Source organism: Zea mays, chromosome 6 (genome assembly GCF_902167145.1).
Source record: "Zea mays cultivar B73 chromosome 6, Zm-B73-REFERENCE-NAM-5.0, whole genome shotgun sequence".
NCBI lineage: Eukaryota > Viridiplantae > Streptophyta > Magnoliopsida > Poales > Poaceae > Zea > Zea mays.
In genome coordinates, this window is record NC_050101.1 from 112359074 (window position 1) to 112384100 (window position 25027).

Consider the following 25027-nt stretch of genomic DNA (forward strand, 5'->3'; position numbering starts at 1 on the left):
TACGACTATAATTCACCGGACTGTCTGGTGTGCACCGGACTGTCCGGTGAGCCAACGGTCGGCCGGGCCAACGGTCGGCCGCGCGATCCGCGCGGGACACGTGGCCGAGCCAACGGTCGGAAGGGGGCACCGGACTATCTGGTGTGCACCGGACAGTGTCCGGTGCGCCAACGGCTCTGAATCTCCAACGGTTGGCTTCGCCAAACAAGGAAAGAAATCCGCACCGGACAGTGTCCGGTGGTGCACCGGACTGTCCGGTGCGCCAGGCGACAGAAGGCAAGAATTGCCTTCCTGGAATGCTCTCAACGACTCCTAGCTGCCTTGGGGCTATAAAAGGGACCCCTAGGCGCATGGAGAAGAACACCAAGCAACCTTTGAGCATTGTTGATCACTCACACTTCATTCTTGCGCACTTGTTCGACATTCTTAGTGATTTGAGCTCTGTTCTAGTGAGAACCTCGAGATATTGTTGTGAGCTCAAGTCTTGATCTTGTGTGTGCGTATTTGTTGTGGATTTGTGTGCGTTGCTTCCCTCCCTTACTCTTGTGCTTCACATTGATTCTTATTGTAAGGGCGAGAGACTCCAAGTTGTGGAGATTCCTCGCAAACGGGAAAAGAGTAAAGTAAAGAAGAACACCATGGTATTCAAGTTGATCATTGGATCACTTGAGAGGAGTTGAGTGCAACTCTCGTCCGTTGGGATGCCACAACGTGGAGTAGGCAAGTTTTGTACTTGGCCGAACCACGAGATAAATCCTCGTGTCTCTTGTGCTTGTTCTTACTGTGTCTATTGTGATTCACAAGAGAACTCCTCTCTAGCCACTTGGATTTATTATACTAATGCTTAATCAAGTTTTTGTGGCCTTAAGTTTAAGTTTTTACAGGATCACCTATTCACCCCCCCCCCCCTCTAGGTGCTCTCAGAAATGACCAGGGGCTTTGGAGGAAGAGTCCATCCGAGGCACGTCAGGTCAATCCATAACTCCACTCAAAGTGATGACAAAGGAAGTCAGTCGTAGAGGTCACAATATACCTCACAATCTTCGGGGCAACAACAAAGCTCCTTCAGGCCACCAGCTCCAAGGGGCAGAGGCGCCAGGGGCTTCGAAGGAAGGTTTGGGGACCAGCCTAGAAAGATTTACTGCTTATTCTGTGGTGAGGACAAGGGCCATACTACAAGAATGTGTCATGTCACCATTCAGAAACAAAAGGAAATAGCAGAAGTTGAAGCTCGACAGAACCAGCCAAAGCAGGTCTTACACACTGCTTCGTGTCACTCTCCTTACATACCAGAGTATGTGAACAATCATCCTACAGCTTCTGTTGCTTCGGCTAGCCATTCACAGGCTTCCTGGCCACAACTCCCGCCTCCGCCACCACTACACCAAACCTATTCCCGAAGCCAGCAGCCAGAAGGGCACCAGCACTCTCAACAGCAATGGGAATTCAGGGAGGAATCCGAAGCTCGCACAGTCAACAGTACTGTGCCAGAATCAAAGCACATCTATTGAGAGATATCCTACCTATGAAGCATTTTTACATTCATAGTCATTTTGTTTTTAATAAGGAACAATCAATGTAAACCTAGTTTTAATTTCTTGTAATAGCTTCGCTCCTGTCAGAATGAAATATATCTTCTTCATAGACTTACGAAGCTCAAAAATTGCTGAAGCTCAAAAGACGTTCCTAAAGGAATGCAGAGCTAAAAATCGCATTGCAAGTTCCACCGAAGCTACAAAAAAGTCGTTCCTAAGGAGCGCAGCGTAAGTTTGTCGAAGCCACAAAAAGTCGTTCCTAAAGGAGCGCAGTGTAAGTTTTCTACTCAAAAGTCATTCCAAAGGGAATGCAGAGCCAAATACCGCCGAAATATAAGGCGAAGCGCAAAAAGTCAACGCGAATACCACCGAAATAGAAGGCGAAGAAGTTCAAAAGATGTTCCTAAGGGGATGCAGAACATACACCAAAAAATAAGCGGTGAAGCCGAAAAATAAACGGCAAAGAGATTTTGATCGTTCCAAAGGGGACACAGAGATTGTGTTTCAGCGTGGGTATGTGTCTTCGGCATCAGCATCATTCTTTGCATCATATCATCACATCATATCGCATAGCATCACATCATACATCATACCACACCAATGACATGAATTGGAAACGAAGCCGATCTTCGGATAATGCTTTACAAAAATGAAAAGGTGCTAAGGCACAAAGTAAGCTGAGAATTACATCTTCATTAGTTCTGATGTGGAAGAAGGGATCCATTGTTTACGAAGCATTGATGTTTTTACGAAGCTTGGATGTTCTTTACGAAGCATGAAAAGAAGGGAAGGTGTTTTTTTCGCCGAAGGCTCAAAAACGGTATGTATATAAAAGTTTCATGCATCGCAAAGAAGTGAATTGCAAAATAGTTTACATATTAGATTCAAAGCTATACACATTGAATATTATAGACTTAGTTCAGCAAATGTTACATTAATATCCTAGAAATGTTTTTACAATAACTACTATTCTTCCTTCAGAACTTTCTCTGCAACTTCGTTAAGCAGTTTGGTAACAACTTCGTCGACAATAGCTTCGGTCATATTAATAATTTCTATTGCTTTTTTCATTTCTGGGTCGGCCAGTGGGTCGAATGGCTCTGGTGGAGGAGGTAGTTCAGCTGCGGTAGAAAACATTAATTAGTTCGAAGCCACGAAAACAAACGATGAAGCAAAAAGTCATTAAACGATACCTATACGGCTCTCGAGTTCTGCAGCTTTCTCAGCTTTTTCGTTGCTTCTCGAGTGTCATGAATATGTTTTTCGCTCTTCTTCATTATTTCATGAGCCATTTCTCGGATGCCATTCTCCCAAATATCAGTGAAAAATTTGCCGCCCATTAAACTTGCTTCGGCCGAGGGATCCTTTGTGTCATCCACGGAGAAGGCAGCTTCGGCCTGAGCTAAGGTCTTAACATGATTGCAACCCTCCTTCTCCAAGATAGCTGAAACTCCTCTCGCACCAGAGAACGCACATACATCCCCACGATCACTTAAAATTTCCTCAAAAGCTTCAGCTTCTCCGCTGATCCATTCGATAACACCCTCAGAGTCACCTCGTATGAAGTTGTCTTCGTTGGAATAGGCGCCCACGTTAGTGAAGCTAGTCTTCATCTTCTTCACGCACCCCACAGATTTTTCAAAACATCTTTCCTTGGATGCGTGAAGCTCTGCAACTGTCTTTTCTAAATAATTTTTCCAATATTCGCTGACATCTCGGTTAGCTTCAGCAACAACGCATTTTTCTTTGGCCTCAGCTAATTGTCTCCGAAGGTCTTCAATTTCACTCTTTTGGGCCTCAGCTTGAGCTTTGGAATTAGCTTCGTCTTCTTTTATTTTGTTTACCAATGAAATTAATATCTTATCCTTCTCAAGACCTTCGTTCCTTAGTTCAATCACCTCCGAACGAAGGTTGTTCAGAGCCATTGTATACCCTTCATCTTCAATGTTTTTCTGTGCTCTAAGGGCATTACTAAGGATTAAGCCCTGCAAGAAGAGGACAGGATTAAACACAAGCAAATAAAACATCTCGTTTTCAAAATACAAAATTAACTTTTATACCTTTATGCTATTATATGCTAAACTGTCAGCCAATTCATCCTTTGACAATACTGAGAGGCCATCTTCTAGCTTCGGAAATCTGAAGCTTCCTATCTCCCGGCTGACGGATATCTCTTTGTTGTCCGGGAGACAGTACAAAAAATCTTCCTCCCCGCTGCCATTGAACACTAATGCCCCCTTCGGGTATTTCAGTTTTTGGGCATAATGTTGAGCTTCTCGTTCTTCTTCCTTAGAGAGTCCTTTTCCTGAAGCATGGCAGATGATGTAATCAATGCTCTCTTTTAAAGCTTCGGGAGCAGGAGTGGCAACCTTTTCAGGCGAAATTTGCTCTGTGGCCTTTTCTTCTGCTGCCCTTTCTTCAATTTCCGAAGGTTTTTTCTCAGCGAGCTCCGAAGGCCCACCTTCGGTATCAGCTTCGGCAGAATTTTTCTCAGCAGGCTCTGAAGGCCCAGTATCTATTCCCATTATAGCTCCAATTTCTATCTGCTTAGTATCAGCTCCGGTTTGCGCTTTAACAGCTTCGGCAACCTTCTTTATGGGAGCAGGACTTATGGAATCCGTTGTTTCCAAAATATCTAATACATTTACCATCCTTTTTCTTCTAGGCGTTATGACAAAACTTTTTTCTGCCTTCATCACTATTGCTTCTGTTGAAGGACTTAAAATCCCAGGCATCTTTGTTACTTCTTCAGTTTTCGACCCTTCAGCCTTATCTTTGTCAACATTCGTTTCAATTAGCTTCGCCGAAGGTGCCTTCGGCATTGTAGCTGGCTCTTCAATCTTCCACGTGGGAGGAGCAGGTTCTTTCGGGTCAGCAGCTGAAGAAACCTCCCCGCCTGTTGGGGACTTGTTCTCAAATGCTATGAATTAAGAACAAGGCAACATAAAATGTTAAATATTAATGTCCTTCGTCCGCTGAAGCATTATTTCCCCAAGGATTTATAGTGTGTTTGGTTTGAGGAATGTAGTGATTCATCTTCTTCTCACTCCTCACTTTTTTATTTGGTTTGTGGAATAGAATGGTTTGATCCATCATCACCCCATTCCTCATAAGCTAATAATTAGTATATAAATGAGGAGTGAGTTGATTCCACCAAAATTGATGGAATGAACCTATGATGCATCACCTCATGAAGCATAGAGTGACTCCACAAACCAAACACACCATTAATGAACTTCGAACGAAGGTTATAATGACACAATTACGAAGGTTGTATCTTCGTAATTGAACTATCAAGGATAATATCAAATAACACAAGATATAAAGCATTAAAGACAAGTAAATTAGAAGTAAACAACATTATTTTGTATATTATATAAACTTGATGTATTCAAATATAGTGTTTAGATACATTTATACATATGCCTTGGTAAGGAATAATTTCCGAGTGATGTGATTGCAATTACAGGAATGCGTGAGCAGTAAAGGAATATTGTTCACTATTTATAGGCACAGGACACAGCCTGTGAGCAATTACAATCATACCCCTCATAAAAGTTTACAACAACGACTCAAACTCTTATGGACTAAAAGGTCATTCTATCTTTAAGTCGGTTTATAATTCCAAAGCTTCATGAACGGCACCCTTCGGCATCACGTACGGACAGCTTCAGCCGAAGCTGTTTCTTCCTGCAGGACCTTCGGCGACGAAGCATGGTCCCAACAGTAGCCCCTTCGCGGTGCTAGATCGTTTTTCGTAACGAGCTTGATCCGTGAAAAAAGTCTCTTAGGCTTCGGGAAGCCGAAGGTCCGAAAAACACCTTCTCTGAGCTCGTTGTCGAGAAACGATACAGTTTCCGAGCGCGTAGCGGTCCCACCATGCAGGTTCACTATTTTGGTTTTTGCGGCCCACCGCGCAGCGGGTGCGAGCAGTTGTTTGCCTGGTGTAAAAATCCTGACGATTCACCTTCTTACCTGCAGCACTATATAAACAGACAGGTAGGTGTGAAGTTACCACAGCATTCATTGCTATTGCACTGTTTTGCTGCCAAAAATTTTAACCATAGCAGAAGCTTGACTCTCGTATTCAGACGAAGCTCCAGTTTGGTGCCTACTTCGTCAGAAGAAAAGCTTCGGGAGAAAAGGTTATTTAATTCCCAAGAAATCTTTCAAGAAATTCAAAATTAAATGGCCAGAGTGCGCTCTACTGCTAGAGTTGAGCGTGAGGGAGACGAAGCCGAAGGTGCAGAGACCGTTCCCATCTCCAAAGCAATGCAGCGATCCGGATTGGTGACCTCGGAAAGAATCCCCGCTGCCGAAACAGAACAAACTGCTGCCGAAACAGAACAAGCTGCTGCCGAAGCGGAACAAGGAGATATTGAAGAAGCTGATTCTGACGATGATTACCATATCGCAGTACCGAGCAAACCTAGCCATTTGGACTTCGGAAAGTCGACTATCTCCAAGGCTGATTTTTCTAAAATGGTGAAGTCGGGCTATTTCAGTGAAAATGAGAAGAAGCTGATTCGCTTCAGGGGAGAGGAAACTACCCCGAAGCCAGAAAAGGATGAAATAGTTATTTTCAAGAGTTTTCTAAAAGCTGGGTTGAGATTTCCTTTAAATAGAATGATTTCTGATGTGCTGCAAAAGTTTGGTATCTATTTTCACCAACTGACTCCTAACGCCATTGTCAGGCTAAGCGTTTATATCTGGGCTCTGCGAAGCCAGGCGGTGGAGCCGTTTGCCGACAGCTTCTGTCGAGTACATGAGCTGCATTACCAGACTAAGGCCAGAAAGGATGGATTGCATGAAAACTTTGGTTGTTATAATTTTGCCTATCGAAAAACCACAAAATTTCTTGTGATTAGCTACCGAAGCAAATGGCCGGCAGGCTGGAAGTCAGAATGGTTTTATGTTAAAGTTGACGATGACAAAGAGAAGCTAGTACAGAGCCCTCTTGAATTGATCTTCGGAGAAACCAGACCCCGATGCAAAATGACAACAGAAGGTCCAACTTGGACCGCACTGGCTGAATTCAAAATTATTGCGGAACACATTGGCACTAGAGATTTAGTGCAGGAATTTCTGGCCTTCAGAGTGTTTCCAACTATGAAGGAGTGGACTATGCCGAAGCTTAAAGGAGAAAAGAAAGAGGGGGAGCTTGTACGACTACCCTATTATTATAAATTTAAGAAATAAATTAAAGCACCCTGCCAAGAATGGCTCGACACGATCGAAGTAATGAGTAATGAAAATTTTGGAAATTACTCCAAAAAAGAGGACCAGCTGATGACAGCAGCCTTCGGCACTCGGCCGAAGCGAAGGCTGAACAGGGTGCTTGATGCTATAGGGTTTGAATATGCTGATTATGGTCGACTGGGTGGAGACGCTGGAGGCCCGAAGCGAAAAAGAATTGCCAGCGCTGCTGACGAAGAGGTCGCCAAGGTAACCAAAAAGAAAAGGGAAGATTCTGAAAAACTTAGCCCTGAAGAGTTGAACCCTGAGCCGAAGGTGGCCGCTGCAAAAAAAGAGGAAAACTGCATCTCCAGAACCAACAACGTTGGTTCGAGAAGAAGGTTCTCCTGCAACGCCTTTTGCTGTTGAAGTAGAAGAGATTATGAACGTAATGACTGAACCTTTGCCTGTCAAGCTAAGTCCGCTGGCACTGGAACTGACGAAGTTTTTTCAGAAGGACAAGGCAGCTTCGGCAGAAGAAGGTCCTGCACTGCTGAAAAAACAAAGGATTATTCAAATAGCAGATGTAATTCATGGGACACCATCACCTTCACCGGCATCAAGAATTGCTATTGACCAGACTGCCGAAACCGCCGAAGCTAAAGGCGCCGCAGCCGAAGCCACCAGAGCGGAAACCTTCGAAGCTGAAACTGGCGCAGCCGAAGCTGCCGGGGCTGAAACCGGGGCCACAGAAGATCCGAACCTGGAAGAGACACTTGAAGTTATTGATAACATACTCCTAAAAATGACTGAGGAAGAATCTGTTGTGGCCGCGGCGAGCACAGCCACTGAAAAGGGGAAAAATCAAGCTGAAGACATTTTGGAGGAAGAAGATTTTGAATTTCAAGATTTACTTGGGCAAGGACTGACAGACGCTGAAAAAGCAGAGCTTAAAAAATGTGCCATAGCCTGCGGATATAAGCCAGGGGCTACACTGTTCGGTGGGGTTAACGAAGGAAAACTGAGGTGCCTTCGAAACCACAGCGAAGCTAAAATTGTTAGAACTCTCTGCAAAAACATTGGCTTGCCGAAGCTAGAAGCGGACCTCTGCCGCTACCAACGACACCATATCGCCGGAAGCTTGCTTTATGCTAACTTCAAGGTAACAAATATTTTTGTTATTTTATTATTATTATTATTATCTTTTAGGTCGTTTTCTAACGAAGATCGTTTCGACAGAGCATATTATTAGGTAAGGTTCTAAAAATGCAACAAGATCTCGAAGAAGAGAAGAACAAAGCCGTCATCCAAGATTTGGCTAAAAAAGTTGAAAATTACGAAGCTAATCTGAAAATGAAAGACTTCACCATTCAGGACCTTGAAATCATGGTTAAAGAGCACGAAGGTGCATTAGAAAAGAAAGATTTTGTTATTCAGACTATGGAGGGTTCTTTGGCTAAAGTCCAAGCTGAGAATAACAACTTAAAGAATGAATTTCTCCAACAGTCAGAAAAATTTGAGCAATATAAGAAATATCTTGAAGCAAGCCTGAAAACTGAGATGGATAAAAATTCAAATTTGCAGAAATCCTTTAAAGAACTTCAAGAGAAATGCTTAAGCTTCGGCAGTCGATGTGTGCAGCGGCTGAAGGATGTGTTTCATTCTGTTGGAGCCAGCTCTGCGAAATTTACACCTTCAGCTGAAAATCTGCCCAACACATTAGAATATATTGAAGGCGAGGTTGATGCCCTTGACGAAGTTATTGGCGGGCACGCCGACTTCTGCGCCCTGGTAGCTTCTCGGGGCACAGCTACTGCTTTTCTGAAGGCTGGCTGCACGCATGGAAATATTGTGAACAGACCAAACTTCAGCTTGTCAGCATCAGATCTGATAGATATCCCAAGCCTAGCCCGAAACATTGGAAATAGATTCATGACCCAGATCTGGGTAAGTGGCGGGCGAAAAATGGCAGGAGACGAAGCTCGAATCCATCTTAAGCCGGTAAGAAACTTATGTTTGTTACTTTTACCTTCTCCTTGAAATTTGCACCTTTCTTATTCTGTTGTTTGATATACGTAGGATGACGAAGCTGAAGAATGATGAAGCTGTAGTTTGACGAAGCCTAGCCTGAAGCTTAATAGTTGCTTACAATATATTTTCCTGCAAAAATTCTGGAGAAACTCTTGTAATATAGTTATGAAACAACTCATGTAAATTTGTACATACCTTGTAATATACTTTGTCTCCTTTATCTGCATACAGTCTGCTTTGCTGTGGACGAAACTTCTCTTTTGAGCCGAAGGCGAAAAACACCTTCCCTTCTTTTCGTACACAACGAAGCATAAAAAAAATTCCTTCGAAGTTTTTCCTCATTGCTGAAGCACCTGTATTTTTTGTGTAGTGTGATGATGATTCTATATATGTCTAAATGAATGTTTATGAATGCAAATGACATGATGAGATGTCTTGTGCAAATGAATATCAAAACACATATTCAAAAAACCATAATCATAGTCCTTCAGCGTTGACTTTTCGCTGTAAGCTTCCCTTAGGAGCTTCTTCGCCTTTTACTTTCAGCGGAATCAGCGCTTATTTTTCGCTGTAAGCCTCCCTTAGGAGCTTCTTCGCCTTTTACTTTCAGCGGAATCAGCGTTTATTTTTCGCTGTAAGCCTCCCTTAGGAGCTTCTTCGCCTTTTACTTTCAGCGGAATCAGCGTTTATTTTTCGCTGTAGGCTCTGCATTCCCTTAGGAACGACTTTTGAGCTTCTCCCTGTTTCCTTTTCTTTTTCCCTTTGCATTTACATTTACATTTTTTGGGGGATATCACTCTCATAGAATTGAAATAAGGAAAATTACATGTTGTGGCCCCATTAAAAACCTTTCTCCCCCTTTGGAAAGGAAAAGGGTGCCACAAAAAAGAATAGAAAAAATTACATCAGGCTAAACATAATATTGCCGAAGCTCATCCGCATTCCATGATCTAGGAATGTCGTTGTCGTCCATATCCTTCAATCTGTAGGAACCGGGTCTTGACGAAGATACTACCAAAAAGGGGCATTCCCACTTCAGCTGTAATTTGCCTACTGTCTCAGGATTGGCTACTCTTCGAAGTACCAAGTGTCCTGGTTCAATGTTCTTCAGCTTGACCTTTCTGTCACGCCATTTTATTGTTTCAGCTTGATATTTATTGATATTTTCCACAGCTTGAAGTCTGATCCCTTCAATAGCATCTTTTTCTATAGAGCAAACAGCTTCGTTTTTGCCTTCTGCCGAAGCTACTGTCTTTATTGATCCTGCTTTGGCCTCCTCCGGAGTCATTGCTTCGTCACCAAACAATAGTTTGAAGGGCGTAAAACCTGTTGACCTTGACTTGGTTGTGTTATGGCTCCACACCACTTTGATTAGCTCGTCTGGCCACATTCCCCTGGACTGATTGAAGATTGACTTCATTATTCCTGTCATTATGATCCCATTAGCTCTTTCGACAAGACCATTTGACTCTGGGTGTCGGACTGATACAAAATGAATCTTCGTGCCAATTTGATCACAAAATTCTCTGAAGGCTTCAGAATCAAACTGTGTCCCATTATCCACAGTAATAGCCTTCGGCACACCGAAGCGACAAACAATGTTTTGCCAGAAAAACTTTTGAATAGTAAATGAAGTTATTGTGGCTAAGGGCTTTGCCTCAATCCACTTGGAAAAAAATTCCACTGCCACTACTACATATCTTAGGTTCCCCTGTGCTGGTGGTAATGGGCCTAGTAAATCGAGGCCCCACCTTTGCAACGGCCAAGTGGGTTGTATTAATTGGGTTAAAGACGAAGGTTGTTTTTGATCTTTTGCACATTTATGACAACCTTCGCATTTTTGGACCAGATCCGCTGCATCCGAAGCTGCCTTTGGCCAATAAAATCCTTGGCGAAAAACTTTCCCAAGCAAGGGCCTAGATCCAATGTGAGATCCACACAGGCCTGCATGTATTTCCTTCATTAATTCTATACCTTCGGATCTGGATAAACATTTGAGCAATGGGGAACAGACTCCACGCTTGTATAACTCCCCTTCTATTATGACATATGGTCGAGCTCTTGCTTCTATTCTCTTGTTATAAGCTTCGTCGTCTGAAAGAAAATTACCCTGAAGAAAAGAGATGATCTCAGATCTCCAATCTTCGCTATAAACAGGGGATATATTAAGGATTGCTCTTTCAAGAAGCTCGACCGAAGGTGCTTTTAGTGTTTCGAAAAATACTTCCGAAGGTATAGGTAGCCCCTGGGCTGCCGACTTGGCCAATAGATCAGCATATTCATTTTCCCCACGAGGAATATTTTTGACAGAGAAACCTTCAAAGGAAGCCTCAATCCTTCGGACTCTATCTAGATATTTTTCAAGCTTCGGGTCTCTTGCTTTGTAACTCTTGTCAACATGACCAGAAATAACTTGGGAATCAGTTTTAAGAATGGCCCTTCTATTCCCATTGCCTTTAACTTCCGAAGACCCAAGAGCAGAGCTTCGTACTCAGCAATATTATTTGTGCAACTGAAATTGAGTCTTGCCGCATAACAAGTTTTGACTTTGGATGGTGAAACCAACACAGCAGTCGCTCCTGCTCCGAAGGTTCCCCAAGACCCATCGCAAAACACTGTCCATGCCTCGGCATCTTTATTCGTTTCTTCCTCCTGAGCCCCTGGCGTCCAGTCAGCAATGAAGTCTGCCAACGCTTGGGACTGAATCGAAGATCTATGGACGTAATCAATACAAAATTCATTGAGCTCTGCAGCCCATTTTCCAATCCTTCCAGTAGCTTCTCGGTTTCTCATAATATCCTTTAGAGGTTGCGAAGAAGGAACAATTATGTTGTAAGCTTGAAAATAATGCCGAAGCTTCCTGGAAGCCATTAAAACAGCATACAGTACCTTCTCCAATTCTGTATAATTTTTCTTTGATAGACTAAGAACTTTGGATATGAAATATATTGGAACCTGTTTCTTGACTTGGCCTTCAAGCTTCTCCTAGACAAGTGCTGCACTTACCGCTGAGTGCGAAGCTGCCACATATAGTAACAAAGGAGCCCCTGGCGTTGGTGGACTTAATGTTGTTAGATCTATCAAATATTGCTTCAGCTCTTCGAAGGCTTTCTGCTGGATTGGTCCCCATTGAAAGACTTCGGCTGACTTCAATACTTCGAAGAATGGTAAGTTTCTCTCTGCTGATCTGGATATGAATCTGTTGAGAGATGCCAGCCTTCCTGTCAATCTTTGAGCCCCCTTTTTTGTACTTGGTGGTTCCATTCGAAGTATAGCTTCGATTTTGCTTGGATTAGCCTCAATTCCCTTTGTTGAGACTAGGCAACCAAGAAATTTCCCCTTCTTTACTCCGAAGACACATTTTTCTGGATTCAGCTTTAGACCAGCCTGTCTAAAATTAGCGAAGGTCTCCTGTAAATCAGCAATGTGGTTATCTTGCTTCGTGCTTTTTACAATGATATCATCAACATAAGTTAGCACATTCCTGCCTATCTGAGAATGGAGGACTTTCGCTGTCATTCTGCTGAAACTTCCTCCGGTATTCTTAAGCCTCTCAGGCATCCGAAGGTAACAATATGTCCCACTAGGGGTTATGAAGCTGGTTTTCGGTTCATCCTCCTTCTTCATCCAGATTTGATGATAGCCTGAATAGCAATCCAGCAGACTCATAAGCTCTGATGAAGCTGCTGCATCAACTAAGGAATCTATCCTTGGCAATGGAAACTCGTCCTTCGGACAGGCCTTATTGAGATCAGTAAAATTGATACACATTCTCCATTTACCATTGGCCTTCTTCACCATAACAGTGTTAGCCAACCATTCTGGGTATTTTACCTCTCTAATAACTCCGGCACTGAGGAGTCTTTTTACTTCATTCCGAGCACCTTCGGCCTTGTCATCAGACATCTTCCGAAGCCTCTGCTTTCTGGGTCTGAAGGATGGATCAACATTGAGTGAGTGCTCAATAACATCCCTGTTAACTCCACAAAGATCATTAGCTGACCAAGCAAAAACATCTTTATTGTTGAACAGAAACCTTATCAAGGTTTTCTCCTGCTCTTCAGACAATTGAGATCCCAATAGCACCTTCTACTCTGCTATATCCTCACATAAGAGCATGGGCTTCGGCTGATCAGCCGAAGCAGCTTTTTCCCTTCTGAACTTGTATTGCTCACAAGCTTCAGTTCCATCTATATTATGGATTGCTTTTGAGTCTGTCCAATTTCCTTCGGCCCTTTTGGCAGCTTCCTGACTTCCATGAATAGCAATGGGCCCTTGGTCTGAAGGTATCTTCATGCAAAGATAAGCTGGATGAAGAATTGCTTCGAAGGCATTGAGAGTACCACGACCAATGATTGCATTGTAAGGGTATTCCATGTCAACAATATCAAATACAACTTGTTCAGTCCTTGTGTTGTTGATAAATCCGAAGGTTACTAGCATTGAGATTTTGCCGAGTGCTACAATTTTCCTTCCTCCGAAGCCGCAAAGGGGATGTGTGGCATCAAGAATTTTATCTTCGGGCTCTTGCATCTGTCTAAAGGCCTTAACAAATATGATATCAGCTGCACTGCCTGTATCAACCAAAACATTATGGACCAGAAATCCTTTGATAACACAAGAGATAACCATAGCATCATTGTGTGGGTAATCCTTGAGTTGAAGGTCCTCTTGGGAGAAGGTAATAGGAATGTGAGACCATCTTGACTTGATGAAGGGTCCTTGCACCCCAACGTGTTGTACCCTTCTCTGTGCCTCCTTTTTCTGCTTCTTGTTGGCTGGCTCTGAGCATGAACCACCTGTTATCGGGAGTACCAGCTTCGGAGCCGAAGCAGCTCCAGCTTGAATGTTGAACGAAGCCATCAGCTCAGAAAAGTGGAAGTGAGTTCACCGGAGGTGGGCGCCAATGTTTGGGACTTGTTCTCAAATGCTATGAATTAAGAACAAGGCAACATAAAATGTTAAATATTAATGTCCTTCGTCCGCTGAAGCATTATTTCCCCAAGGATTTAATGAACTTCGGACGAAGGTTATAATGACACAATTACGAAGGTTGTATCTTCGTAATTGAACTATCAAGGATAATATCAAATAACACAAGATATAAAGCATTAAAGACAAGTAAATTAGAAGTAAACAACATTATTTTGTATATTATATAAACTTGATGTATTCAAATATAGTGTTTAGATACATTTATACCTATGCCTTGGTAAGGAATAATTTTCGAGTGATGTGATTGCAATTACAGGAATGCGTGAACAGTAAAGGAATATTGTTCACTATTTATAGGCACAGGACACAGCCTGTGAGCAATTACAATCATACCCCTCATAAAAGTTTACAACAACGACTCAAACTCTTATGGACTAAAAGGTCATTCTATCTTTAAGTCGGTTTATAATTCCGAAGCTTCATGAACGGCACCCTTCGGCATCACGTACGGACAGCTTCAGCCGAAGCTGTTTCTTCCTGCAGGACCTTCGGCGACGAAGCATGGTCCCAACACCGCCAAACTCAGGTACCACGACCGTTTCAATATAACGCGGCCGGTGGGTAATGACTTTCAACTTTTTGCTCTTCGCCGCAGGCTCATCTAGAGTGGCCGAAGCAGCAGTTTTCCTCTTCTTTCCCTGACTTCACAGTGGACAGCGGTAGTCGGGGTAGACAAAACCAATGGCATCAAAAACTCTATTCAATCTCTTTTTCACCCGACCTCCGAAGGCTGTGGATAGTGCATTGTCTTCCGCCTTGGAATATGATCCAAGCAGTTCATCACTGGTAGCTTCGATGCATTTTAGCTAGTCATCATTTGGTTCATCAAATTTATCTCCGAATCTGAATGTGTACTTCAGCCGGACCAGTTCACCTTCACTAGATTCGATGATGGTCTCCTTCGGCATTTCCTAGCTCTCTATAAGTGGCCATACTTTGTATGTTATGTGCTCTTGACCAAATCTCTGGTACCAATAAAGAAGAAAACAATACCAAATGCCTTCTGACATGCTTCGGCAGCTTCGTCAATTTCAACCTTCGGCCTTCTGAGGCCGAAGCGGGACCAAATGGGGTGCATAATAACTTCCTTAACATCTTCTCTTGCCTTCAAGTCATTCTACACGTAAAACCATTCCTCCATCCAGGCCCTGGGCCACCTTTTTCGGTATGTTGGCACCGGGTAGCTTGTGTTGGGGCGGGCGATAAACCCATAGCAGCCAAAGTTGTTATGATATTGTTCCTTGCCCATGGCCTTCGTCTCATATACAAGTTCATGCATGCTGCAAAAGCATTTCGCGCTTGGTTCCAACCCCTGGCTCCTCACAGCCCAAACAAAAATCCCCATTCTGATAATAGCTTCGGGGGTTATCTGATGAAGGTAAATCTGATAAATTTTCAAAACTTCGACCACAAACCTGCTCAATGGAAACCGAAGCCCAGCTTTGAAGAAACTTCGGTAAATCACAACTTCGTTTTCCTCAGGGGCAGGCACGTTGTTGTCTCCACTAACTCTCACAATAGACATATCGCGAAAATACCTTCCTCTCATATTGTCAAGATGGCTCTGCTTAACTGTCGATTTCCCAAAAATTGTATGACTTGGCCTCCACGGCCGATCCTCAGAATCTTCTCCCCCGCTTTCAGCATCATAATCATCACTGTCACCAGTATCTTCAAACAGGCCCTCCAATATCTCTTTTGTAATTTTCTCTGTATTTGATTTTGCCATTGATTCTAAAAACCCAGCTATATGAGGACTCGCAGCCTTCTTCTGTTCAAAGAGCTTCTCCTCTTCGGTTAGCTTCGTCTCAGCAACAACCTTCTTGTCTTGAGACATCTTTTCTTCAGAAATGACAAAAACGTGTCCTTCAAACCGAAGCTTAGAAAGCTTAAGAAACTAGCAAGCGTTGGTGAGCAAGAGCTATAAAATTGAGAAAACAAAGCAAATGGCACAAGCAGCGTACCAAATGTGGTTGGTGCAAGTTCTTATTTATACGCTTGGTGCGCTCCAAACAGGAGGGTCCCGTCTGTCATTGACTGTTGCTATTCTAGCAAAGGGAAGGTGTTTTTTCGGACCATCGGCTTAAGGCCTTCGTCCATGTCGTAGTCTGAATTCGTTATCTTAAACAAATTAATACTGTGAGGGGCTACTGTTGGGGGCCTTCGTCCTCCGAATGTCCTCAAAAACATAATTTAACGATGTCTTCCAAGCATGGCTTATGGATAGGTACCTTCGGACTCAAGACAAAAGCATATACGATGAAAAGAGCATGATCGTGACGAAGGATGTTGTTGAGCCGAAGCTACGCGCAAGGGAGCTTCGGCTTAATCACGGAGAAAGGAACCGACTTAAAGGGAAAAGGCTATTCAGTCCCCATAGATTTGTATATAAATCAATAATAAATGTAAAGGGCTTGGATGTAATTTCTCGCAGGTTGTGTCTTGTGTCTATAAATAGATGAACAGTACCCATGTACTGTTCACGTTGACTTGTACCTGTTCTTGCGTCACGTTTATACTTTGCCTTCTGTCAAGTCGAAGGTACATTTGTAATTCAATATCATTTCTGTTTCTTCTATGATAATAAAATAGGAATGAGTTGATGATATTATATAATTGTTCATGTTATCTCTTACATCTCTTGTACTTCTCTTTTTACTAACATATACTGCAATGATGAAGGTATGTCCTTCATGACCTTCGTCTGAAGATCATTATATCCTAAGGGAAATAATGTTTCGAATGACGAAGGACATTAACATTTAATGTCTTTGTGTTGCCTTGTTCTTAACTCATAGCACTTGAGAACAAGTCTCCAACAGCTAACAAATCCCGCAAGAAACCCGGAACTCTAACTGATATCAACTGAATCCATAGGAAGGAACTGATGTACAATAATTATTTGTTTTGTATGCAAACTAATTGATAGGGAATTGCTTGGTTAAGCAGAACACAACGACAAATAGAAAATGTGGGTTTGATGGTGTTGTGGTTGAACTGGATGATTGGATGTCCCAACAATTTGGCTGGCTGTAGCATAGCAGTGGATTACACAACATGGTCAAAATAAAAAAAAGAGTTACTTCCTCAAACAAAATACCCTTCACTAGACACCAGCACTAATGTTTAGTGACTTCCATGATGATATGAGAGATTAAGGGGGTGTGGTTTTTAGGGACTAATTTTTAGTTCCTCCATTTTATTTCATTTTAGTCCCTAAATTGCCAAATACAGAAACTAAAATATAGTTTTTGTTTTCGTATTTGGCAATTTAGAAACTAAATAGAATAAAATGGAGGGACTAAAAATTAGTCCCTAGAAACCAAGCACCCCCTAACTATATTTTTAAAGATCTTGTATGCTTTATTGCTTCTTTCCTACTCCCTCAATATAGAATAAGCGCACATCTCACACTTCGAGCATGTTTGACTAGATTTTTTAAAAATAGTATTAACATTTATATCCTTATATAAGTTTACTGTGAAAATATACATCTCCTGTTTTGGTTATGTACTCATCTTAGTTTAATCTAATTATGTGGACGTAGTTATAGTTCAATAATTCTAATGAGGATCTCAAGACCTACAGCTAGGGAATGTTGTTTGACAATGTAAGCAACAAATGGTTCTTTTAGCTGTAAGTGTCTATCCTGCGACCATAACCTCTATGGTTTGGTATAGGAAGGAGCACCCATCTGTAGTTGATGGATTCAACTTGGGTCATCGAGATGTTATAATAACAACCTGAAATCTTTCAGTTTATGAACTGTAATAAAATATAATCTAGGTCTGATGCTATGTCTCTGTTTGTCTACAAGTGTATGGCGATGATGATAAAGCCAAGGCTTGTTTTTCTTGACATTTGCAGTAGCCACCCAAAAGCTTTATGCCTGCTAGTCTTGAGAGCTAGTGCTGCTAATTCCTTCCTAGGATGTCTAAGCCATACATATATATATTTCTGTTTGTTCGATTTCAATTGCATGTAATGATCAAATTAGGCTTGTTTCTCTATATATTCGTAGTTGCTGCCTAAGAGCTTTTGTGTTTCTACGATGGTGAGCTAATCCGGCTAAGGGCTTGTTCGTTTCTATCGGATTGCACCCGGAATTGTTCCAGTTAATCAAAGTTTATATAAATTAGAAAAACAATCCGGTTAGGAATCGTTCTGACCCACCAATCCGACATAAACGAACAAGGCCTAAATCATTTCTTGCCTGTCTGATGCGAATCAATAAAAAATGTGTTTGGTGTGCCCAATATCGAGAATGTGTTACGTAAGTTCTTCCTTGATTATTATACGTTATACTTATGGGTGTGATTATGACATAACGGTATGCGAGTCATATTCATCCTGATTGGTTACTATGCCGCACTCGCGCAGGCTTGAGCGATGCATTGACCGCGCTCAAGCGCGTGTTCGGTTGACTGCGTCTTCGTCCATGGCCCTGCACGCGCGTATGCAGTTCAGCCCATTTTTCACTGTCTTGCCTGCACGTCTGGAGATGTGGAAAATGAACTTCCCTGGAGGTCCAGGTCCGCTCGAGCCATGCGCGCGCCAGCCGGGGAACCAATCAGGCTGATTATGATGCAGAACTTCAGGGAATATTACTCATGATTCGGTTCTTATAGCATGTTCTTATTTTGCACTAGGGTAAGCTGACTTATGGAAAAATTGGAGATTTGGTAAGAGAGCATATACAGATATAAACCTCAACGTAGAAATTCGCCGTTACCACCAAATGGTGTAGCTCAAAGTGTGGTATGGTTCTGCTCTATTTGCAAATATTTGACATTTTTGTTTGAATATTTGTGTGTCATTTCATTCGGATGTAAAACAATGTTTCCTTATTGACAATCTAGGCTTTGGAGTACTAGCTAGTATGAAATTGTTAATATAATATGGTACATACAAAGCAAAAGAAAAAATATTACACACCACTTGTAATTTCAATAACTAGAGGAATCACAGGTCAGACTGTGCCATCTAGTCGAGCCGGACTAGGTCTGAACGTCTATAAAAGAAGACTCGGAACGTTAGGGTTCAGTTTTTTACAGCCCACCCTCATTCACGAGCGATGGCACCCACCTAGGCGTATGCGACACCGGCGTTTGCCCAAAAGCGCGCGTGGCGGCAGACCCCAGGCCTGCAGTTGCTATTGCGGCGGCTCCCTGACCCAGACGCGTGATGGCAGCGGTTCCTCGATCCGAAGCCTTGGACATTAATGAGAGAGCACACATAATGTACAGTAGCAGCAGTATGGTGCCAAGGAACTCGATGTCGAGCCAACAGTGTCTGAGCTTGACAATCATGAATACTATCAACCCCGTAGTGCCAATGTTGGCAAAGACAGAGATCCCATACACCACCAGGTTACCTGCAAGGCAATTCATGCTAAGATGGTGAATTGGAGCTAATAAATTTTCGATACCATGGACGTGCGCATATGTCAATATATTATGTATTCATAAGGTCGAAGTTAATTATTAGATTAAAAACATACCTTTCTTCATATTTGGTTTGGCAGAATTTGTAGTTCAGCCTTGTGATAAATCTCATAAAACTTATGAGCTGAATTAGAAGAAATATCCTGTTCAAAAGTCCCAAATACAACACACACATACATACATATATATATAGTTATAGTTATAGTATTAGGAGCCCTGGGCTCTCTCTAATTAGAGAAAGCCCTGACCCCACTCAATTGATCGATCAGGTGCTTCAAGCACACCACCTAGTCCATCCAATATAACCTCATCTTTACGCTTTGTTGTACATAAGTTTACGTTTATTTTGCTATAACACCATCGTATAAAACGGATCACTCTATCCAACCTTTCCGACAGCGGCTGTGTGCAAGAAAAATAGGGTTTCGGTGGCGGCAGTTGTACCTCCACTCACGCCGCCATCGCCTCCGAACCCCACTCCTCGATCCAGACAACCACTCCGCCCAGATCCGGATCCACCTAGTGCATCACGACCGTGGCTACCGGATCTCACAGCCTCCGCGGATGCTGCGCCGCCGCCATCCCCACTGAAGTCCGACCAGCGCCTCGTCGAGGTCTTCACCCCCTTCCTCGAGAAGCTCATACACCTACCGGATCTCACAGCCTCCGCATATGACTTGATGAGCGAGTCAAAGGGGCGCGACGGCGAGGAGGGGAGGAGGTGGAGCGCGCGGAGGAAGCAGACGAGGAGCGGGAGTGGAGGGAAGGACGCGACGAGGCGGGAGGCCGTGGGGAGCGAGAGCGGGAGGTGGAGGCGGCTGAGAGGGAGCGGAGGCAAGCGCGCGGAAGCGTTGAGGAGAGCCGTGAGGTGCGCGTGGTGGACGTGGCTACTGCACGCCTCCTCCGTCGCTTGTCGCGTGGAGGCGGAGGCGGAGGCGGCTGCCGTATTCTTCAGGCCCCCGCTAGTAGGAGTACTGCCCCCTGCTCTGGCGCCTGCAGTGGAAGGCAAGGAGAAGGTCAACGGTAGCTGGATCTGGCGAGCACGTGACCGCACCCCGCCTGCGGCCAGGCGGTGCCCAGATCCGTTTCGGTTTGCAACCCCGCAAGTAAGATCTGGTTATTAAGCACGACTTCAAGGGCAATAGCAAATCTGAAACTTGGAGGATCAAGACGCTCTACGTTCGTTGATGCCTGTGTGACGACCATGTGTTTAACTGTTCTTAGTCTGCTGCTTTGATGACTGCAAGGTTCTAATTTACCTCCGTCAGGCCCTACTGGATCTCTAATGTGCGGATAATATTGTTCTTAGCTGATAAACACATGCCTTTTATTAACATAGTATTTCTTCCTAAATTACTGATTTTCTCACCCAAGTTTAATTAGTTGGTTTCGGCAGAGGGGAGAGAACATTTAAGAACACATGCCTTTTTACTTCATGTTATAATTTGTAGGCATGCCATGTTCAGTGACCGCATGAATTGAGGTGGACAGTAAGGTAGCTTTGCTGCAAATGACTCTAATTTACATATTTATCAAAAGCACATGAATATATGACTCTATTAACACAGCGATATTCTCAAGTAACATCCAATCTGATGTCTTACTATGGCATGTGTGGGCTGGCGAAGGAGTGCCTACATCAGCGGTACTTCAGCAAGGTAGTTAAGCACCTATTTGAATCATGGTTCGATTATTATAATTGGGATTATGAACTGTAATAATCAGAGTGTTTGGCTTAATGGATTATGGTGATTGATTTTAGGTTGTTTAAATGAGAAATTCCTATTTTATTCTTTGTACTTCAGCAATTTGGATAATCATTTTCTGAATCAGGAATACTCTGAATTTCTGATTGAGTTTATGGCCGCAGTTAGGCAGAACTATGGACAAAAGGTCCTTGTCCAGGTATGGAAAATAATTGAAAATATATTATTTGTTTCCTAACGAACTGTAGCAGACCACTTTCTAAAATTTGTTTGGCATTACAGTTTGAGGACTTTGCAAACCACAATGCTTTTACACTTCTCGAGAAGTACATGACAAACCATCTTGTATTTAATGATGATATCCACGTAATCAAATCAGATGCTAGTTAATTTATCTTGCTTTTCTTAAAAGCCAATGAATTTTATTCCAGACAACAGTACTAACTCTTTAGCCCTGATATTTACCGGGCACGACTGCTGTAGTTCTTGCAGGGATTATTGCTGCTGTGAAGTCTGTTGGTGGGACTCTAGCTGATCATACATTCTTGTTCTTCAGTGCGAGGTGATTGACCCTTTTTTGGAAATTGTAAAGTGTAAATGCTATTGGTCACTATTAATTACTGCATACTCCTAGAGATGATTTTCATCCTGAAATTAACACAGTGCCTCTATGATATATTGGGTGCAGTTATACGATCAAGTGACTAGTGATGTGATTTGCCATGGTGAGAAAACTTCTTACAAGATGGGCGCAAGAGCTTTCCTAGTGGCCATTAGCGTAAGTTTGCAGTAATAAGTGGTCATAGACTCTAGCATTCAGATGGATAAGCTTGTTGTACAAGTGTAGAGGAAATAATTGAGGTATAAAATACCGGCTCTAAATTGTCATATGCATTTATTAGCAGTAGTGGCATGGATCTAAATATTTTACAACTGGTGCACTGTGACGACTGATGACAACATAAAACCCGTGGTTGAATACGCTATTATGCCCAATTACTAGATCACGCGTATGCTCTGCTTTGTAAACATGTAGACCACCAATCCTACATTGTTTTTGTTCTTCCTATTATGCTTTTACGATGATTTGAATTGGTCCTTTTCAGAACAATGCACCCCCAGTACTTATACTTGTTCTGACGTGTCTTTATGCTTTATACAGGCTTACACAGACCTGTTTTGATAAGACCTAAGCAGTGATGCTTCCATTTCGGACCACGACCTTAGCTAAGGCTAATGGTTCGAAATGTCTGAAGTACCGAAGACAGGGCTAGCTCCTCGTTTTTTGTCATGTCAAATAAATTGTGTATGATTGCAACAATATTGGCAAAATATCGTTGTACTTTATATTTTGATATATTGTGAACAAAACAAGTGCCCTATGAGACCATCGTGATTTATGCATTTTCAAACTAAATTTCACGACACTTCTTGTTGTGTTTTATGCTTCCATTAAAAACAGTCTTACTGCGTTTTACGCCAAATTTATGACACTTTTTGATGTGTTTTACAACAATCTCTTGCGAAGTGAGATTGTGCGCGTGTTTTACACTAAATTTCGTACTCATTTACGCTGTTTTAGCTCACGTTTTACGCTGAAATCATTCGAGTCAGAACTCGCGCACGATCGGCTGCACGCGATTTTCACGCCGTAATTTTGGGCCCCGTTTGCTGTTACAATACAGATATATGATTTACGATAAATTATATACTCATTTACGCTGTTTTTGTTCATGTTTTACGCTAAAATCTGTCCGAGTCAGAACCCTATCATGATGGAACGCGCGAGATTTTTACGTCGTAATTTTCGGACCGCATTCGCCGTTTCGAAACAGATCTACGATTTACGCTAAAATCCGTAATCATTTACGTTGTTTTGGTTCATGTTTTACGCTAAAATCTGTCCAAGTCAGAACCCGCTCACGATGGGACGCGCGAGATTTTTACGCCGTAATTTTCGGGACGCATTCACCGTTTCGAAACAAATCTACGATTTACGCTAAAATTTGTAATCATTTACGCTGTTTTGGTTTACGTTTTACGCTAAAATCTGTTCGAGTAAGAACCCGTGCCCGATGGGACGCATGCTGGTACGGGACGTGGCAATACCTGGCTGGGGCTTCCTGGTACTAATGGAAGCCCAGGGCTTCCATTACCTCGTCCCTATATATATATATATATATATATATATCAACATCACATATTACTAGCTAGTTAATTTGCTGGATTATTTGAGGTACGTAGGTAGTTACCCTGCTCCAAGCTGCTTGCGCAATTTTTCCTGAAAATACAATTCAGACAAGCACCATGTATATCAATGACACAAGCTAGAGCATATGTAGGAAAGATATATAGGTCGTACAGAAACAAGGGGACTGGCCATAAAGTTGGATCCAGGCGGATGGAACCAGGGTAGAGATGGTAGAACAGGCTATGAAGACTGCAATCTTCACGGCCCACCCACTACAGTAAACGAAGTAACTTCCGACGGCCAAAGTCGTCGGACATAAGCCTTAAGTCGTCGGACTTAAGCTATGTCCGACGGTTTCTAGCCGCCGGACGTAACGCATCGGAAATAGTCGTATCTCCAACGGCCGCAACCGACCGTCGGAGGTAAGGGTACGCAACCGTTTTACATGTCGTCTGTGGGACCCACTTCAGTTATGTCTGACGGCTCGAGCTAGGCCGTCGGACATAACAAGCCATTATCTCCGATGGTTTACCTACACCGTCGGACATAACAAATCCTTATGTCCGACGGCTTACTCTAGGCCGTCGGACATAACATATTCCAGAAATTGCACAAAATTCTGAATTTTAAAAAATATGACATTTGCAAATACAAAACAGATTTCATGCACATATACATATACACATTCACAATCACAAATATACTCACATAAGTATACACATTCACAAATATACCCACATAAGTATTCACATTCACAAATTTAACATAACGACATATAGTTCCAAATGGTTGCAACAAGTGTTTACATCAACATATAGGTCCAAAATCCAAACTGACATTGTTCGACGGATAGTCTTTCACATGAAAGGTTGCAACAAGTGTTTTACATCACTATCACTCATATCCATCGCCACCTCCTCCGGCTGGACTCTGCGTGTTGAAAAGGTTGTTCACCCACGAATGTGATGCGTCGTCTTGACCAGACCCATCTCCAGGTGCGGCAACTGAAGCGGGTGGTGTCTGAAATCCCTATAACACAAGCACATGAAATAGTAACCACTCAGTTGTTCATTTAAACACATAAGACATCTATGAACATGTCACACACGCATATGTGTACATACCATAGGGAATTATGACGGAGGCGGAGGTGGAGGCGCCAACATTGGCATTGGCAGTGCAAAGTCCGGAGGCGTCATCCCATATGTCGGCATCGGGACGCCCGCTTGTTGGGCTAGTTGCTACAAATTATATACAAGTCATTGTTGAGCAAATAAGATACACATCATGTGTTTTGCAAAATAAGCTACAAAATGTTACTTCAAATTACCGAGAGAAGAGCTTGATTTTGGGCCTGGAGGTTTGCATAATACTCGTCCCTCTTCTTCTGGTACTCGGCTTGTTGTCTCTGGTACTCAGATTGTTGCCTCTGGTACTCCAATTGTTCCCTCAAGACTGATTGATGGTACTCTGCCTGTTGACGCACCACTGCAAGCTCTATCTCCTGGGCGGATGATCGTGAACGGGACGACTGTGAAGACGGCGATGTGGACTGTCGTCCATGGCGTCTCAGCTCTATGGAATCAATCGTAGAATCAAAAATACCCAACCTACAAGAGTGAACCATGCACTTAGTATAGTAACTCATGGCTCAGTTGAATCGCAAGCATATGATGACAATTTTGAAATCCAAATCAAATAATCTCACCGTCCATGGGCTTGTCCTCCTGCGCTAGCATATGCTGCCTGAGGGTCGATTGGCTGGCTCCTCCAATCGTACTCCTGCCCATGGCGTTGAACCATCTCCTGCCCATACAAAGCCTGGAGGCAAACAATATCAAATATAAGTGCATAACCCCTATGCCCTTGCAAACAATATCAAACACATAATAGAGTACCAAAAACTCACTAGACAGTCGGTGGCCGTCTGAGTGCATAACACATTAGGAT

The 25027-nt window shown here is 42.8% G+C and overlaps 2 non-coding genes across 2 annotated transcripts; both read left to right on the forward strand.

Annotated features, from left to right (window-relative positions):
• Positions 1-17296: 17296 nt before the first annotated feature.
• Positions 17297-17476, forward strand: LOC111589623 (small nucleolar RNA Z112). Its single transcript, XR_004850980.1, has one exon. It is a non-coding gene; the product is annotated as a small nucleolar RNA Z112 (small nucleolar RNA).
• Positions 17477-17557: 81 nt separating this feature from the next.
• LOC111589585 (small nucleolar RNA SNORD14) lies at positions 17558-17678 on the forward strand. The gene has a single exon (XR_004850951.1). It is a non-coding gene; the product is annotated as a small nucleolar RNA SNORD14 (small nucleolar RNA).
• Positions 17679-25027: the final 7349 nt, after the last annotated feature.